General features: G+C 40.4%; 1 long non-coding RNA gene across 4 annotated transcripts in view; it reads left to right on the top strand.

Annotated features, from left to right (window-relative positions):
• Nucleotides 1-20286, top strand: part of LOC133410963 (uncharacterized) — a 59901-nt gene that overhangs the window by 29052 nt on the left and 10563 nt on the right. For all 4 annotated transcript variants that reach the window (XR_009769601.1, XR_009769598.1, XR_009769599.1 and 1 more), the window contains one exon: nt 3720-3855. This is a non-coding gene — a long non-coding RNA (uncharacterized LOC133410963). The remainder of the gene's footprint in view (nt 1-3719; nt 3856-20286) is intronic.

Genomic DNA, 20286 nt, shown 5'->3' with positions numbered 1-20286 from the left:
GCTATATGGGAGGATGGGGCATCATTTTGAATACAGATCATCTTTAAAAATGAATCAATTTACGCTTGGTTTGGATCATAAACAGACTTTATATACACACAAACACATCATAACACATCAATTTATTAGCACCTGGGTGAGTGTTTGCCGATGTACTTACTTGACCAAGTATGCCCCAAAACAACATCCTGCCTGCAAACCCTGAATAGCCTGCAAAACTTCATTAAGCACTTCATCTAGCATATGGTCCCCATTTTCCAACAGCATTTTCTCAATTCCATACGATATCAAAGAGAGTGAAGGCCTTAAATATCAAAACAGCAAATATAAGTATGTTCAAAGCAAAAAAGTCATTAATACCATCTGGTGATGCTCAGTAAATCACAAGGGGGGAAAAAAAACTCTTGTAGGACTATTATAATGAAGATGGTTTCACTGCACATATTTGGCTTTGTTGTCACGTGTTGCTCACAATTGTAACATGAGTGCCATGCTTTTTACAAGCAACACAGCCTGGAAATCCCCACAGATATCAAAGACTGTGTCCAAATACGACCAATAAAGGAAATGTGTGCTTATTCAAATGCAACACGACCATATCCATAAACTAAATGTTAATCCTTGAAAGCCATGAGACTGAGCGCTTTACTTTCACCTCATGCTAAGAAAAGTTAGCTTTGATTCTTCTCTTCCACCCCCTTCTGGTTTGGAGTTTGAAATACTATGGAAGTCAATAACCGAACAGCAATAATGTTCTTCGGTCCATTTGACCCATTATTGAAAAGTGTCAAAAAAATGTCATAATTTTTTTTTTGTTTTATGATTAACTCCATTACTCACCATCCATCCATCTATTTTCTTCCGCTTATCTGAGATCAGGTCGCGGGGGCAGTAACTTTAGCAAGGAAGCCCAGACTTCCCCATTCCCCACTCACCATTTTATGCAACATATATAGTTGATTACTCTTATTAAGCAGCTACCCTTACTACTTTCTAAAAAAAAAAAAAAAAAAAAAAAAAAAACAACGAAACTAAAACAAAAAAACTCAATTTGACCTGCCACCGTGATAGCAGGGTTAAGAGAAGAAGATTAGTAGGGAATTAACTATACACTAGGCTCCAGCACGCCCGCGACCCGAGTGAGGAGAAGCGGCTCAGAAAATGGATGGATGGATGGATAACTATACACTGCACATACAAACTTAGTTAGATTTGACTTCACATGTTATGTGTCAAATGTTATCAAAGTTAAGGGTCTTTTATTGTTTTTTTTTACTGCTTATTAACAGTGATTAACTTCTTTCAACAGTTGTGTAACATTTTAGAATGTTAAAACGTGAAATGTGTGAGTTGCATCGGGAATGTGACACCGTTGCATTCCATCATTTGAGTTAAGGCCACAAACCTAGTTGGATTCCGACTTCACATGTTATGTGTCAAATGTTATCAAAGTTAAGGGTCTTTTATTGTTTTTTTACTGCTTATTAACAGTGATTAACTTCTTTCAACAGTTGTGTAACATTTTAGAATGTTAAAACGTGAAATGTGTGAGTTGCATCGGGAATGTGACACCGTTGCATTCCATCATTTGAGTTAAGGCCACAAACTTAGTTGGATTCCGACTTCACATGTTATGTGTCAAATGTTATCAAAGTTAAGGGTCTTTTATTGTTTTTTTTTACTGCTTGTTATTAACAGTGATTACCTTCTTTCAACAGTTGTGTAACATTTTAGAATGTTAAAACGTGAAATGTGTGAGTTGCATCGGGAACGTGACACTTCTATTTACACACTGTTAGCATGTTCTCCCCGTGCCTGCGTGGGTTTTCTCGGGGCACTCCGGTTTCCTCCCACATCCCAAAAATATGCATTAATTGGAGACTCTAAATTACCCGTAGGTATGTGTTTGTTTGTATGTACCCTGCGATTGGCTGGCAACCAGTTCAGGGTGTACCCCGTCTCCTGCCCGATGATAGCTGGGATAGGCTCCAGCACGCCCGCGACCCTAGTGAGGTGAAGAGGCTCAGAAAATGGATGAGATGGATGGATGGATGACACGTCAACATTTTGACCATATATTTTGAACCAAGGGCAACCTTGGTGAGGTTCAGAGCCAGCCCGGGGCATAAGCGAAATAAGTGGCTGCACCCTGGCTAATAAGGAGCCCCCCAAATGTGTCAGGATTATTTTTAACACATTAAATATATTAAAGTAATGGAAGAGGTGACGCAACCATCAAAATCCTATACTGTATCCTAGTGGTCCTGAGACTTATTTTTACACCAATGGAATAATACTTGGACTCGTGAGGTTGCACTGTGTTACCAACAAATTGTACCTTTGCTGCAGCAATACAAAACAGTTGTCATCTCTTTGTTTATTTTTATTTTTCTCCCTATTGCAACAGTAGAGTAACCTCATACTAGCCGACTCAAGTTTCACTTTTCCAATTGCATTATCAGTTCCTTGTATCCCATAGGCAGTCATTCACCTGTGATTGATTGTCAAAATGTTCCTGCCACGAAATCCCAGCACAAATGTGACTGTCAGACGGAGGGAGGAGAAAGAAAAGTCTTAAATCAAATGATTCATGGCTTGTGCAACAGCTAGCCTCAGTAGGAAGAGTTGTGAGTGAGTGAGTGTGTGTGTGCGTGCGAGCGCGAGCGTGCGTGGGTGCGGTATTTTTCCCCCCCAACTGTGAGAGATGCAATAAATCAGTGTTTTAAACAAGCAAAGCGTATACTGCTGCAGGGTCTCCAGGGTGCCACGATGAACAATGTTGACATCAAAGTGTTGATGTTTGACAAGTGATGAGTCACTTCCCTTGTCCAGAGAGGCGCTCACACCTGTATGGAGATGATTACAGGTAGATCTGGCTGGCCCTAATTGTACAATAAACGCTTGCTCTCAGCCCTAATGGAAGTCGGTCTGCAGCCGAGACGCCAGACTGCCATTTGCCTGTCGCCGAGCTCCCGTGTGTTTGTGTGGTTTTTTTTTCCCACCGGCGCAGTTGAGATGATGATACGGTTATGGACTATTCAAAGCAAACAGCTAGACAAATTGCAATCTCAGCTTTAATGTTTGAAGGGGGAAAAAAAGGTGATACACAGAATGAGGCAAATAAGCCAATTTTATCTGTGGCATTAAGGACCGTCATTCAGGACATTTTCACCGATTTGCACTTTTCAGGCAATGTTCGAATTCTAAGGTATTTTGTTTAATTCATTCATTTGATCATTCATGTATTCATTTGAACTAAATGCATCATTTAATGTTTGAGTGAATACATTATATACAGCGTAGGCAAAATGACAAGGTCAAGAGAAAACATCAGAAAATCTGGATTTGGTCCCGCTTTACAACTAGTATAAACGTTTCCACTCTTCAGGGAAGACTTCATACAATGTGTCTGATGGCTCCCAGTTTTGTTCATCTCCAATGTGTTGGATGGGGTTCAGATCAGGGTTCTTTCAGATGAAACTCATGTTTTTACGTGCTTCCTTTTGTGTAGTCATGCTGTAACAGGAAATGACCTTCCTCAAACTGTTCCCACAAATGTGGAAGCATACAATTGTCCAAAGATTACAGTTCAATTCAGCCAGTAATAAAAAAATAAATACAAAATAAAAATCATAACATAGCAAATATAGACAGACAAACATTTGACTTTATTCCCTGCGGGTAATTTATCTTTGATTTTTTTCCCCATTTTGTTTCAGGTATCATTCGGAGAGACGAAAGGCCACCAGCGTTTGACAGCTAAGGCGTTGCAGTTTTTGTACGTTGTTGGTTCCGTTGCCCACGGATGGCCAGTTGACATTGAAGCAGCGTTCCAGAATTGTTGCCTGACAAAAGGTTTGTCTGTCCCGGAGTGCAGTTCAGCATCAGTTTGAGAAGCAACTACTGTACCACCTCTGATGAAAGCAAAGAACTTCTAGAGCAGGCGTTCTTGCAAAGGCAGGGAATGTCTGTCTGGAGGGCTGCAGTGGATCTTAGCATCAACAAAAGCTTGACTGAGCAGATTCTTTGGAAGGTGATAAAGCTTTACCCATACCGACATCCATTTGTTGAGCATATAATCTTCAACTTGAAGCTTTTGAACAACCTGGCTACATTTTGATGGACACTGACCGAGATGATTTCTGAACATCAGACTTGCAGTGTAGCTTTCATCCAGAGGGTTTCAAACCTTCCGCCATTCAGCCCCAAAGTGCTTGTAGCTTCCTGCAGCTATATTGTGCTGTTTGGACAAGTGCATTTGCCAATGTCAACATTTTTGGGTGGTTATTTCTTGTGCACACCATCAGTTCACACACATCAGAGATAAGAGCTCCAGAAGCTCCCAAAATGGCCCATTTTCAAACGACATCATCCTGCTTGGAGTTCAGAAGCCGCATAGCATGCTGCCCTTGTTTAGAAAAGAATGCGCAGTATTAGCTTTAGAAAAGCATCATTAATGGAAGGATCAGACGAGGAGCAAGGCCAGCTTTTATCCCCAGGTTCTCTGCTGGAGACAGTACATCATTTAGGGTAGAGAGGGGCACATGGCTCCAATCCTATACAGCGCATGTGTATGAGAACGCATCCATGTGCATGTTTGAAGTCTGTCTCAGAGGCGACTCTATGCTCATTTGGGTGCAGGCGTAATTGCGGCGTGGAGATCAAAGGCGTGCCGGCCCAGTGATGTTCCAGAGGAGACTTTAGCACACAGCCCTCTCCTCTGTGCAACAGGGGTCCGCCTGCTGCTCGCCGACCTCCCTCTCCCTCCGGCCCTGCGCTGCCCCTGCACATCCCTGCTCGTAAAAAATGATTAAGGCACCATTTGTCATGTGTTTATGGCTGAAAGGCATTGCGTGATAGGGAATGGCATCTACAAGAGTCTTTCGAGAGGCTTTCTTCTCTTTCGTCTTGAGACGTTTCCTATAGTGGAGTTTGTTTGTGAGAGGGGCTCATTAATGTGTAATTGATGATGTGGTGGCTACAGCCTTGTCAGTTTTGGGATGTTTTCACTCATCAGTTAAGCTATTGTTTATTTTACAAGGCAGCAGCATCTTTATCAGTATAGTAAACCCTTGTTTATTGTGGTGTGGGGGAGACATTCCAGAATGTGCAGTATAATAAGACCATAGTTTCATCACTGACACGTTTTAAACATTTAAATTTCTTAAATTATGCTTATGAAAACACATTTTGAAATATTCCTGAACACCTGTTCTCACTCTGTCGCTCCCACGGTTCTCCAAAAAAGAGGTGACGCATGCTTGCTTCAAGCTGTTTATTTGTCACTCCCAGTTTGTCAAACTGACACAGGAAACAAGAGAATCAAACATTTTATATTTAAACACCGAAATGTTCAACCAAGCCATACAATTGTGGTCTAACAAAAGTCTGCTATCTTAAAGCTAACATATTATTAGATGGGCTAACAGAAATTAGCATAGCTGGAACTGTAATTATAAACTTTTAAACAGCTGCTACTTTGCGGCCAGCCGCGCACCCAGCGTTGTGGCCGAAACCGACTCAACTGTCATACAGTATGCAGTGTTCGACAACTAGTTGTCATGAGCGGGAGACCATCGGTCACTGGTTTTGTTGCGAATTGCGAAGATTTGAATTGCCAGTGAATGGCATCATAATGTCGCTGATGTAATAGCTAATGAAATATGCACGTGAGCTTTCAGAAAAAAAAACACACAAAAAAAAAACGCCACGTTTAAGTGTAAGAGACCTAGTCAGCTGGCAGTTGCTGTGGTACCTTCAAGCTGTCCCAATACAATAAAGAATTACATTTTACAATAATATTTAACTATATTTATTATTTAATGTGTAACTGTTGCGATCAAAGCAAACCGTGCGATCGATCATTGCCAATTGGCTCTCAAAATATCATACTCTCTCTTATCACCGGTGTCCTCCGTTTCTGGCAATTTGTTTCTTCTTTGACAGTCCTGCGATGTTTTTGTGAGTCAATAAAAAATAAATAAATAATACAGTATATTACATTGTTCGTGGAGCCGCAAAACCCAATACAAGGGTGCAGTTTTTCCGTTGTGGCGCGTGGATAGATGTGCGGTGCTCAATCGCTTGAGTCGGCGAACTGTAATTTTTTCACAATTGTCCACCTCAGTCGTGTTGAGGTCGCGTGGCAAGCTCGGTGTGCGGCGGACTTTACACACACGGAGCAGCAACACGTACAAAAAAAAAACAGTATGTTCTCCTTCTCTGCCTGTTCTTGCTCTTAATCACGCTGCATCTCATCCAGTAGCACTCAGTGCTACCCGGCATATTGTGTAACAATGTGGTACTACTCTGAAGGAGCACAACTCTAAATTCAGACTTGCCTGTTTACCCATTAAAAATAAATAAATAAATAAAATTAAAAAATTGCTTAAAAATCTGTCATATAGCGGGGGAATGAACACTAGTTCATGCCCCACCCCCACCCCCACAACACCCACCCCCCATTCTATTCTATATCTTCGTACTGTCATATTTTGGTGGTGGCAAAGGTGGACAGAGGAGAAAGATGTGCCATGATGGTTATCCTTCTTGTACTTTCTACTTTTTTTTTTTTTCCTTCATTCAAACCATGCGCATTAAAGTAAATTGGTGTCTTGTAAGTAGACGTGTTGACCTTTTAACAGAACCTGAGAGCCTGACCTGTTTGTCAATGTGTCTGCAGTCTTGCTTCTCCTGCAGGGTACAGTTTCAATACATGTCAGGGGGCGAGCAGTGGGGATGAGATTGAATGTATGTGTTTATGTACTATATGCATGTATGTATGGCCTTACATGGCCCATAGTTGTTTCGTTTTCCCCCCGCCATCTGTTCCTAAAGTGGTTTGGAATAACAGAATACCCAAAGAACCTCAGCTGCCAATAAACACTCAGGGGCAACAATATTAGGTACATCTGCACTATATAATAACACTAAATTAATTTAAAAAGGCAGCCTTTATAAAGATACTACTACCATGCTGATTGACAACTCATACAAGGTATTTATTTAAGCATGTTTATTATTGTGGCTGGACTTTACATTTGTTTAGAACTACAGAATGCGGTTAAACATGGAAACTACTTGACTGGCAGGCCTAAAATACAGTATTTAAACACTTCTCAGTATGATAAAGTTCAGTTCTACACAACAAACTACACAACCACAATAAAAAAGTCCCCTTTTTAAACGAGTACCTCTCGTATAGTGACAGTCCAAATGGTGCATTAGCATCATTGTAATAGCAGCTCTTTCGTTACAGCTTTTTTGTTTGATCTCACTGGATTCTGCAAGTCTACCTATTTATGTCTCCAGTAGGTGTATTCACTTATATTTTGTTTCCCTGTTCAGTCAGGGATCCCTCTTCTAAAGCATAAATAAATTTAGTTAAAAAAAAATAATAATAATAACCTGTGTATTTGTAAAAACTACATTCTTAGTGGGTGTATAAAGCACATACAATTGAAAGCAGTAAGACGAAAAGCTGCAAATGGGAGTAAATCGACCACAAGATCACAGTGGTTCACACACAATGAACACAACATCCTGTGGCCACTGGCAAACCAAATGTGGAAACACAACAGAAAAAACTGTTAATCACACTTAAAGACTCTTTATTAGGCCCAGAATGGAGAAATTCACATGAAAGCAGAATACAAGATCATTAAAAAAAAAAAAAAAAAACAATAACCAAGTAGTCAAGTATTGAGTAAAAGAGCACAGTGCACACATCTATGGGTTCTGCTCAGTTAAAATACTGTGCACTTCACATTCACTGTCATTGTTGAAAACAGACAAAGCAATCCCTTGATGTTACTGTGCTGAACATGAGTCTTTGCACTTACACATTCTTAAATATTGGCCATTTAGAAATAAAAGTTTTTTTTAAATACCTTGAATGTCATTCTTTCACCCTGAAATTTGCCCACTTTTCCTAAAGTGACCCAAAATACAAAAACAAATACAATTTTCGAAGTTTTTGTCATATTTGGCTCTTGATCTGTAGTTCATAATTTTATATAGGATATTTTGGGCCTAAAGGTAGTATCGTATGTGTGCATGGAAAATGGACCGTAAGTAAGCATAAAGCGAAAAGGAGCCTTATACCCAATTTGGCCTGTAGGAGGAGGTTTGACAATCAAAGTGAAGGAGGCCCGAGCCTAGCAGGAGTTGCAACATGTCAGACTCAAGGTATCTTCCTCACACAGGATATGTAGTGAATAGATTCTTTATTCTCTCAGCTATAGTGTGACCACTAACTGCCATTTGTAAGAGACAATTATTTATCATGAACAAAAATCCAACTTTCCAAATTCACCTCACCCCACATTTTTAGGAAAGAGCATCCCTTTTGAGGTTTTTCAGATTTCTCCAGATTCTCCTCAGCTCAATCAAATGGTGAGACGTGTCCAGACCGGTTCTTTACTTTACTGGCATATTGACATCATCAGACACCATGTGCACTCATTTAACACCATCACAACTAAGTATTAATGAGCACAATATCAGTTCCAAGATCGAGACAAGTTACAGTGACTCATATAAAACAAATGTACAAAGAAGTTACCTTGTTACACTAGCAGACGGCGCTAATCTAAGATTTAACATCTTCGCTTTATTTCTTTTTTATGTAGCTAACATTCGAAGATTGAAACATGAATGACGGCACGGCAACCACGAACAGTACAATTACATAAGTGAAAGTGAAGAATGTTTACCATTTATCCTTTTACCATTTATCCTTCATACATTGTCTTGAGTCTTTCTTTTTGTTTGTTTATTTGGACGTGACAATGCACTTGAATAAAACACATTAACCAAAGTACATAATTAAACTGTAAAAGTACCAGATTTAGCGCAGGGCTAAATTACATCCCTCGTCGTCAAAACAAAGACATAACACATGTTGGCAAAAAGCCTATTAAATACAAAACTAGCTAAAAGCAAGTACAATGCACGTAAAGTACAAAAAGTAACAAAAACAAAATACACAATCATAATAATAGTGTTCACGTGTTGTTTGTTAAGACCCTTTTTTTTTTTTTTTTTAAGTTCGTTTAAAGATGATAGTGGAGCTTTCCCTTATTGATTGGGAGGTTGTTCCATATTGAGCAGCCTTTTATAGATATTGTAAAACCCCAATTCCAATGACGTTGGGACGTTGTGTTAAACATAAATAAAAACAGAATATAATGATTTGAAAATCATATTAAACCGATATGTAACTGAATACACTACAAAGACAAGATATTTAATGTTCAAACTGGTAATCTTTATTGTTTTTAGCAAATAATCATGAACTTAGAATTTTATGGCTGCAACACATTCCAAAAAAGCTGGCACAGGTGGCAAAAAAGACTGAGAAAGGTGAGGAATGCTCATCAAACACCTGTTTGGAACATACCACAGGTGAACAGGCTAATTGGGAACAGGTGGGTGCCATGATTGGGTATAAAAGGAGCTTCCCAGAATTGCTCAGTCATTCACAAGCAAAGATGGGGCGAGGTTCACCTCTTTGTGAACAAGTGCGTGAGAAAATAATCATACAGTTTAAGGACAATGTTCCTCAACGTACAATTGCAAGGAATTTAGGGATTTCATCATCTACGGTCCATAATATCATCAAAAGGTTCAGAGAATCTGGAGAAATCACTGCATGTAAGTGGCAAGGCCGAAAACCAACATTGAATGCCCGTGTACCATCGATCCCTCAGGCGGCACTGCATCAAAAACCGACATCAATGTGTAAAGGATATCACCACATGGGCTAAGGAACACTTCAGAAAACCAATGTCAGTAAATACAATTTGGCGCTAAATCCGTAAGTGCAACTTGAAACTCTACTATCCAAAGCAAAAGGCATTTATTAACAACACCCAGAAACGCTGCCGGCTTCTCTGGGGCCGAGCTCATCTAAGATGGACCGATGCAAAGTGGAAAAGTGTTCTGTGGTCCGACGAGTCCACATTTCAAATTGTTTTTGGAAATTGTGGATATCGTGTCCTCCGGGCCAAAGAGGAAAAGAATCATCCGGGCTGTTATGGAGGCAAAGTTCAAAAGCCAGCATCTGTGATGGTATGGGGCTGTGTTAGTGCCAATGGCATGGGTAACGTACACATCTGTGAAGGCACCATTAATGCTGAAAGGTACATACAGGCTTTGGAGAAACATGCTGCCATCCAAGTAACGTCTTTTTCATGGACGCCCCTGCTTATTTCACCAAGACAATGCCAAACCACATTCTGCACGTTACAACAGCGTGGCTTTGTAGTAATAAAGTGCGGGTACTAGACTGGCCTGCTTGCAGTACAGACCTGTCTCCCATTGAAAATGTGTGACGCATTATGAAGCGTAAAATATGACGACGGAGACCCCGGACTGTTGAACAGCTGAAGCTGTACATCAAGCAAGAATGGGAAAGAATTCCACCGACAAAATCTTCAACAATTAGTGTCCTCAGTTCCCAAACGTTTATTGAATGTTGTTAAAAGAATAGGTGATGTAACACAGTGGAAAACATGACCCTGTCCCAGCTTTTTTGGAACGTGTTGCAACCATAAAATTCCCAGTTAATGATTATTTGCTAAAAACAATAAAGTTTATCAGTTTGAACATTAAATATATTGTCTTTGTAGTGTATTCAATTAAATATAGGTCGAACATGATTTGCAAATCATTGTATTCTCTTTTTTTATTTATGTTTAGCACAACGTCCCAACTTCATTGGAATTGGGGTTGTATTTCAGATTGAGGTCTTCTGTTTCTGTGCTTTATGTCTCCCCCAAGCCTCATAGAAGACCATGTAGCATGAAGGACATGTCATTTCCACTCTCTTTGTGCAATGTGATATGCTGACAAAACGCTTTCCCAAGCTAAGATGTACACCCTACAACCCTGAGTCAGTCCTAATGGATCCCTTCAGCAAGTTGTTTCAAAACAACACAAGAGGCTCTGCAGTAAAACGGAAACAGATGGCCAGTCCAGTCGGGCCACTTGTTGACTGTCCCTCGTTGACTTAATGAAAGGACACAGTTGACGTGTCTCATGTTGCCTCCTTTTGCTGTTGTGCTGGTCAAGCCTTGGTGTCATCTCTGCTGCTAATGAGATGCCAGGCTATCAGTTTTTCCTGTGATGATCCGACATGGAGTCAGTTTGCTCTCCACTATAAGTGCTCACGTCTTACTGCTTTATGAGGCCGAATTTTGGACTCTGAGTGTCCAGCAAGACGTGCATGCTAACATTAAAAACCTGCAGTCTGGCTGTTGAGTCATTATGTATTTGCCTTTTATGAGTTGCAGTGAACCTCCGCTATATTGCGGTTCGTCGTTCGCGTCCCCTCTATATCGCAGAATTTGAAGCCATCATCTTCCTTGGTTTTTACAGTACACGGTGTGATGAATTTTGATTTGCACGTCTTTAGTGTAGTACCGTGTTGTGCGGCAGCATGCTGGAAGAGATGCAGCATGAAGTTAAGAGTAAAAAGAAGATGCAGAGAAGGTCACCAGTAAACTTCAGCAATTGTCGTTGTTCCTGTGGAGCACAGAGAATATATGCCATCTTGTTGTAGGCTTTGTGTTTCTGCTCCTTGTGTGTTAAAGTACCAGTTATTTGAATGTTTATACTGTAATTAATCTAACATCTATGCTAGTTTATGTTAGCCCATCAATGGCTTTTAGGATTACTTATGTAAGCATTTAGTTAGCAGACTTTCGTTACACAAAATTACATGGTTTGGTTGAACATTTTAGTGTTTAAATATAGCCTATAATGTGTAATTCTTTTGTTTCATGTGCCAGTTTTGCAGTTAACCTCAACTGGGAGTGACACATAAACAGCTTGACACAAGCACGCTTTGCTTTGCCTCTTATTTGGAGAAATGTGGGAGCGAGTGTGTGAGAACAGGCGTCGAGAAATAATTTAGTTTAGTTTAGTTTAGTAAGTTTAAATGACTTCACAGAGTGGAAGAGGGCTAAGATGAAAAACATTCGCTGATGTTCACCCATTGCGTGTGGTGCTTTAAGGTATCCTCTGCAATAAATGTGGGTTAAGTGTATTGCTTTTATCACCTTTGTAAGAGCACATCCCACACACGCTTACACCTGAGAAATAAATTTAGGGTTGCCATGCGAAGAGCCACATCGCCCATTATTAGGGTTATTGTTTGACTGTTTTGAACGGAGGGAGCAAAAAAAAAAAAAAAAAAAAGATGCAAGCTTGGGAGAGAGCATGATTGGCTGATGTTACGCATGTCCTTGATTACTTTCCCTCTGCTTTTATTCTAATAAGTAGCATTCTTTGTACTCCCTGGGACAGCTAGACAGTCTGACACACGATGGGAATAAATATTGCATGTGGTAGACATTAAGCTGTCATCTTGGGAGTGGGGGAGGGGGGGGGGGGGGGGACGAGCTGGAGAAATGTGTGCGGTGTTCCTCGGCGCTGCACACTTTGCTTGTTCTTGTCACAATTTTGTCACATGCTGACGACTCCCCCCGTTCTCCCCAAGGCCCTTTATTTTCTCTCGCCCAGTCAACTGCTGGTGAATGACAGCTTGGATACCCCATAAGGAGAAGGATTTTGGGTGAGGAAGAACAGTCCTCTGGGATACAGCTTGAATTTCAGATTCATTTATGCTTTTTATTTTATTTTAACTCAGCTCTCACAAATAGCTTTGAGAAGGACCCTCTCAAAATGACCACACTTCTTTATTCTTCCCTGTTTCCTCTCTTTGTGGCAATACGCTTATTCTTTGACAATTGTGCCATTTCTTTATGGTTCAATAAAAAATAATACAGTACAGTATATTGCAGGATCAATTTGTGGAGAACAATATGGGGGGGGGGGGGGGGGTTGCAGATCGGTTTTAGGGGGCTTAGGTCTCTTAAACTTAGCCATAAACAAATACTGCCAAATATTTTTTGGGGGGCTTGAAAGGTTTTTAGGGGGGCTGAACCCCCATAAGATAAGCCTAGCGATGCCACTGGTGTATTGTATGTGAAGTCTCAAAACTCAACAATGGAAGGCTGCAGCCGAGATTCCAACCCAGAACCAAACTATGAGGCAGACGTACTCTGCCTCATTAGTGCACCATGGTGCCAGAAACCTTTGCAGGGTTAAATATTTCAGGTATGATTGACTTTCCCTGTCCATAGTCAACCATACCAGTTTGGTGAAAAAAATAAAAATTAAAATCCTGAACACCGAATTGATTTTTGGTGCATTCTAAAGCATTTGAGCATTGTCTCCCAAAAACTGTTTTGGGAACCAGTGTGTACTTAATTGTATAGAAATAGCAATATTTTCGTGCCCTTTGGTCATAGAGTGCCTTCTTGACCTCTCACTGATGACTGCTCCTTTTGGCTTGCATCACGTGCAAATATTAAAAGTGACAAAATATCCCCTCAGAAGTTGCATGGCTTTGGACATCAAATATTTTTATTAGATTTATTTAGATTTATTTCAAGAAAAAAAAAAAAAGCTTGTTTCCAAGCCCTCTCTGAAGGTTTTTTTCTTTTTTGGTGATGTGAGATGACGCTCTTAATTAAAGCTGCTCCCATTGTGCGTGCATTGAGATGCGTTTCCTCCACATCCCGCTCGCTTTGTAGACTGAAAGGGGTTGACAATATTGGCGTTTATGTGGGCGAGTGTGTCGGATCTCCTTCAGAGATGCCAGTGTATGATGCATTTCCATTAAGTCTTGGCCGTGGGGAGCGACTCTCGTCGCTCTGGAGCTCACCACTGGGAGGATGAAACGTTTCCCACAGGGCCCCCTTCTTCCGTGACTTCCTGGCCCGCCATGAGCTCACACCTCTTTTTTTTTTTGGTCTCCCTTAGCAGAGAAAGCAAGAAGGAAAGGGAGTGGGAGTTTGTTGCAGCAACATTCTACCCCTGTAAAGATGCTCGGCTTGTAATATCATCTGCAGCAGGTTTTAGGCTCAGATACCAGGCCTCTGTCTGTGTATATAGTCCAGCACAGTTTTAGGCAGTAATTACATTATAAGAATACAAATGTATTTTAATAATGTGATTAAACAGAGTATAAAGGGTTAAACAGTTTGTGCATCATGACCAATCCATTGCAGCTACTTCTGGTGTTTGTGACTTGGCCACTGGGGGGCAATATAATGCAGTCATGCACACATAAACGAAGAAGAGTTTCGTATGTACTCCATTTAGTAAGTTGGGGCATTTGTATCTCATTCTCCCAAATATGCACGATACACTATTTGCAAATTCACCTTTTTTTTTAACCTGTCCTCCGTTATTCGCCAAAAAAACTAACTTGATTTTTTTTTTTGTGCTCAGGCCAAAGTCCTGACTAATATAAAAATATTACTTTGGTGCCATCTTGTGGCAATTACAAACCTTTTTAAGGGGCCGATTGCATATTTCTGCTCATCAGGGTTTGGTCCCAATCTAAATCCCATGCAAATAGCGAGGCAACACTGACTAAAATCGTAGTATATTTATTTTCATAAACTCCCTGGTGAATACAGATAATTCAGTTCCAGAAACAAAAATGGTTTGCTCCACGTTTTGCTTCATTTGAGGGTCCCATACGGGATGTGATCTGTAAAATGTAAATCTACTTACTTCCCAGGACATTTATATTTAGACAGTGTTTCAGAACAACAGCTTTATTTTGTAAAGTGCTACATGCATCTAATGCAAAACATTGCTCAAGAATATTCTATGGCAATATTTAACAATTAATAACTTCAAGTTATGTGCAGTACAGGAGAATATGCCAAATCAGGTTTGCACAATGGTATTTCAGGTAACCAATTAATAAAGGCAACAATAAAGGCACGAAGCATCGATTTGCTGCTTTAATGGGTTTATTAGCTCCTCTGCACATTCGTCAACGGGTCCTCCGCTAATCGCTACTCTTCCCCGGTCGCCGTCTCCACACTTGCTACTGTACACACTCGCACTCCTTCCTCCTTCACAGTCCCGTCTCACTCACACATCGACGCACACGCCCACACACGCTGAGCTTGCTGTCACAATCACGTGGGACAATACCCGTAACAGAAGTATTTCGCCGTAAATTTCGACTTTAACGGTGAAATCCGTCTTCCGCGGAAAATCGTGTTACGTCGCCAGTGTAGGAACGGAACTCGTTCGTAAATCGAGGACTTCCTGTATATGATATATTAGGGCTATGCTAGCTAGCTCCTCCATTAGCCTCACCAGCAGTCGGGATGACTGACAGGGCAGTTTTCTTTGTAAATGTTATTCAAAATGAATAAATCCTCCATTGAATATACGATCAAAACAGCACCGTCCATTCTCCAATCTTTCCGTTTCACTTTTAAACTGGCCGCAGTTTGTGAAGCCAGTGCTTACATCGAGTGACCTGTTTGATTTACCTGTTGGCCAACAAAAAACTATACGTGTTCCATTGATGTCCATAGTGACCATTCACCGACCTGTTAATCTGCTAAACTCCTGAGAAGGTTGCTCGTAGTCAACCCACTAGTTTGAGAGCGACAGTTTGTTTTCCTTGCCACTGAGTCGCGTGACTGATTCATGTCCGCTGATTCAGCGACTGAAGACTGTCATGCGCTTACTCCTTTTGGCTCTTCCTCTTATGCCATCCATGCACTCGCTCGATTGTTTTCTTTTCGAGACAGTATGAATACTCAATCATGTAAAATGGCACATCGATAAAGCAACGTTCACGATTACCGTAATTTCTCATGCATAATGCGCATTTACCCCCCCCCCTCCCCCAAATAAATTGCCAAAAGTCAATAGTGCACATTATACATAGGTGTAGGGGCAAATGGAACAAACGTTCACTTTTTATAAATGTATACCGCCATCTAGTGGCTATTAAAAAGCTGTACACTTTAATTCCAATATGCCACTGCCACCTGGTGGTTATAAAAAAAGGTGTAGCCTACACTTTCATTCCAATATAACAGGGGTACGTATGACTGCATATATGTACAGTTGTGCTCATAATTTTACATACCCTGGCAGAATTTGTGAAATATTGTGTTGTTGTTTTTTTAAATATGACTGATGACTGAACAACAACCATGATGAATTTCTTTATGGTTATGTTTTGTTTAATGATAATGCTTTTCTGATATTCTTGACCGTTTAATTTGAATCCCATTAAACTAAAATTAAATGTTTCCCCTGGTCCTTCATGTTTTCTTTAAAGAATTGTACCCATCTTACAAATTCTGCCTGGGTAATCAAACATATGAGCACAATTGTCTGTTTTCTCATTTACTAAATAAAAGTGGGGCTGTGAATTCAAAATAAGAGCAAGTAAATAAAAAAGGTATTACGTGTTCAAATAAACTGCTTAACTTCAGAATAATTCTTTGAAAAAAAACCTAACAAAATACAGATAATACTTCGTGTTTTGATCATATGGGGAGAAGCAAAATCATGCATTGTAAAAATGCATTATACATGGGTACAAGGGTTTTCCAGAATTTTGAGGTCAACTTTGTGGGTGCGTATTATACACGGGTGCACATTATACACGAGAAATTACGATATATCGAAGGTGATATCGCCACACCTATTTTTGTGTGTAAAAGTCGTTACATCCTTACATTTTCTGTATTCCGTGGAATACAGAAAACAAGTTTGGACACCCCTTATCTTACAATTGTACTTCTATTTTCTGTCGCTGGCAATACTGTGGATTATGCTTTGAGTCCGTTATTATTCAGTTGCATCTGAAAGAAACTCTCAAGCCGTAGGTGATGGCCCATATTTAGCAGGCTTAGTCTTAGCTCTATTTAAGCCAGCCCATATGAACATCTCGTCAGGCCCAGATCATTGTCTCAGCGAGCTGCCCTTGTATTCTAGAACCTCCTATTGTTTTCTCCTCCCAAACCATTTAAGCCGATCAAAGCTTTGACAAAGCCATGGGGAAGCCCGAGGCATCTGGAAACACAGGAATTATGCTACCCCCTCCGGGTTCTCGCACATTAAGACAAATAGAGCAGCCCTGGGGGGTGTCTCCCTGTGGGACATCTCTAGTCACACCCAGTCTGTGTGCGACATTCATTTTTATTGTCATTTCCCAATTTGGTGTCATGATAGCACTTTGCCATTGGTGCTACTTTCATATCGTTACATGTACTAAACGCTTATCAACTAACCTGAATTTGTACTGGATTAAAACCTAAGGAAACTTTGTTGGAAGGAGCACAAACAGCTTGTCCGCCAAGCATTGTTTGAGCCCACATGCTGGTGAATGATTAGCAGAAATAATGTCCCTGTCACCCTTAATCACAGTAAAACGTGGTTAACATTTAATTTCTCACACTTGATATGCAAGAATTTCCACTTGATTTGCAGCAAAGGCCATTGGAATTCCATTATAAAAAGAATAAAAATTTCAGGCTTCATTTGTTCAGAGGGGGGATAGCAAGGCCAGAAAGTGCTGAATCCTTCTATTAACCCAGAGATGATACTCAATGCTGAGATATAATGACAAGACTGACAGAGTGACAAGACATTGCATACACACTTACACACATCTTTTTTTTTTTTTCCTGTAACTCAACAACAGTGAGAAATATCTTACTTGAAATGAAACACTAATTGAGCATCCCATTAAGTACACCTGCATTATCTAATAAGATCCAATGAAAGAATTCGGCCTTTACAAAGATAATCATGCTCATTTTTGAGAGAAGTCATAATTACTTCTATGATCAAAAACAATGTTTATTATTGCAGTTGTAGCTTGCAGTAATATCACTGCATCATCCTGAGGAGTGTATCTCATATTTTGCCTCTCTCATGTGAAAATAGTCACACCCACTGCGAACTACAACCACAATAAACAAAATGTTAATTATCTCTTTATATTTTAGGCCTTGTTTGGTTTTACTATGATTGCAGCTTGTTCAGGGTCATTTGGGCCACATACAGACAGTCTGTAACTTAAAGATTTAAAAAAAAAAAAAAAAAAATGTTTTATGCTTCTTTTACTGCTAAGATCAGTTCTTGTCATTAGTCAAATATGAATTAATTTTTTTAACACTTCCAATTTGTTTGCACATTGCCTTGGTTGTAAAATACCCTCAAAAATGACTTTTTTTCTCCTTTTTTTTGCTTACAGTGCTTATAGTACAGTCTTTCTATGGTCAGTGGAGGGAGCTTCCCCTTCTTAAATTAAAATATATAGTACTTCTTCATGGTCATAAAAGGGTATCTCCTCTTCATGAAATCAATATTCAGTTATTCATTTGCTCAGAATTAAGAATTTTGTATGAAATTGCTTCGTGTCCAAAAATTGACCAATGATCTAATCTGATAAAACAGATAAAAACTGAACATTTCCAAGTCTTGTCTAGAAATGAAACCCATTTTACTGTCATTGGATGTTTCAATCCAGTAAATAAGACATTAAAAATGTAGATTTCATGAGTTGGCCAAAGGTGGCCACAATAGAGCCAAAATGTACAATTCGATGTTAACAGTATATTATTGATATTTAAAGCTCTGAAGTTGGAAATGACTAAATCAGACAAAACATCAATACTCTTTGGAAGTTTCATTCTAACCATTAACTAGAACAGCTATCATGTTCAAAAAAAGGGAAGCCAGGTGGACATAAATGGCCACCATTGAGTTAGAGGATTACAACAATATTTTTGTATCAAAGCAGAATTTTGTCAAAGCAGAATTTTCGATACAGTTAGATCTCATTAGATGTTTTGGCTGACTCCACTATCACTTATGCCTCAAAAGATGTGACTCAAGCAATTACAGCAAAACAGCCATGTTTTACATAAACACTTGCCCAATGTATGCACTCCACAGGTGTTTTCACAGTAATAATTGGAAAGGACATAAATATAAATGGCCGAGTGGCGGAAGTCAGCCGGCAGTGGAGTCGACGGAAGCGGTTTGGGGAGTGGTGTTGACGGAGCACGGCGGCGTCTAATTGACAGTGCTTTGTCTGTGCTCTTGCGGGAAGGGGGTGTTTCGTGTTCCTGCAAGGTGTTTGCCTGCACCTGTGTCACTCAGTGCAAGGACCCAGAAGAACCCCCCGCGCTCATTTGCACCTCACGTTATCCGTCTGGGCTGCACATTATTAAAATCATCCCTCAGCCTGCTACCACGAGCCCCTTCGTTACACGGCCAACTTGGCTCGGCTCTGTCAGGTCTTCACCAATTACAGTCTCAGGTACAATGGTCTATTCAAAGGATCACAGCCCTTGACTAGTGTGGAGAGAATCATTATTCAAGCCGCCTGTTGCGAACGGCGTATCTAAGGAATGCAAATCACGTGCCAACCAAATACAACTGCGTGCAGCCAAAAGTGACAAATTACATCTGCTATTATCGCCGATTGGATTTTCTACCTTCGAGACCCAGCGGCCATCTTCAGTTTGACTTTTTCTTCCTTTTAATAGCGAGGCATTGGTGGCACCTGGATGGCAGCCAAACATAAACTCTGGATGTAAACAGAAAGAGGATCTCTGGCTTTAGTAGATGTGCGTCTGACAAATGTGCCAGTTTGCTCAGCGTCTTTGGCAAAGCGTCCCGTCAAAGCAAGCTTCTCCTGTCATATAATTTAGACTGCTAATCATTGTCGGAGCCACCGTCACACTGTTATTGGACTGGCCGTGCCACTGAGGTGCTCTGTCTCCCTCCCTGTCTTTGATTCTTCAGCTCTTTAAACAGGAAACTAGGATTACACATAATGACAGGGACACTTTTCCAATCAATCCTGCCTTAGACCTGTGTCAGGCTACCGTGTGAAAATGGATTTGTGAGCTGCTGTTCTTTCAGACTCGTCCAATCCCGGCCTCCAGAGCTAGTAGGGCTAATCTCATAATTGCCCTAACCCCCCAACTACCCTTATATTGTTCAGACTGAGAGTTACCATTATCGCCGTCTTTGCTCCGCTATGTCAGGTGTCCCGCTGTACTGGAAGACAAAGAGGAGAAAGAAGCACAAAAGCGTTTCGGACAGGTGACGAATGAATGGACATGAATGAGTTCAGGCACAATACGGATGATCTCATACACAATTGAAGGCGAGGTGAGCCATATGCTGACGATCTTAATGCCGCACCTATGAGTTACTTTGGGACTAACATGTTAGAAAGCATGCTGCACTGCTACTAAAAGCACCAAATGAAGAAGAATCTCCATCATTCTGGGACAACACTGAAGAACTGACACTTTGCGCCAATGTAAAAAAGTCTGTGTACAGCTTGTAGATCTACTGGTGCTCAAATGACTCAATAATGTCAAAACCATTGGCAATAAAAGTGAGGAAACCCCTAAGCAAAACTCT

Source organism: Phycodurus eques, chromosome 12, assembly GCF_024500275.1.
Source record: "Phycodurus eques isolate BA_2022a chromosome 12, UOR_Pequ_1.1, whole genome shotgun sequence".
In the NCBI taxonomy this organism is placed as follows: domain Eukaryota; kingdom Metazoa; phylum Chordata; class Actinopteri; order Syngnathiformes; family Syngnathidae; genus Phycodurus; species Phycodurus eques.
Note: the sequence above shows the minus strand (reverse complement) of the source record. Positions and strands in the feature narration are given on the sequence as shown.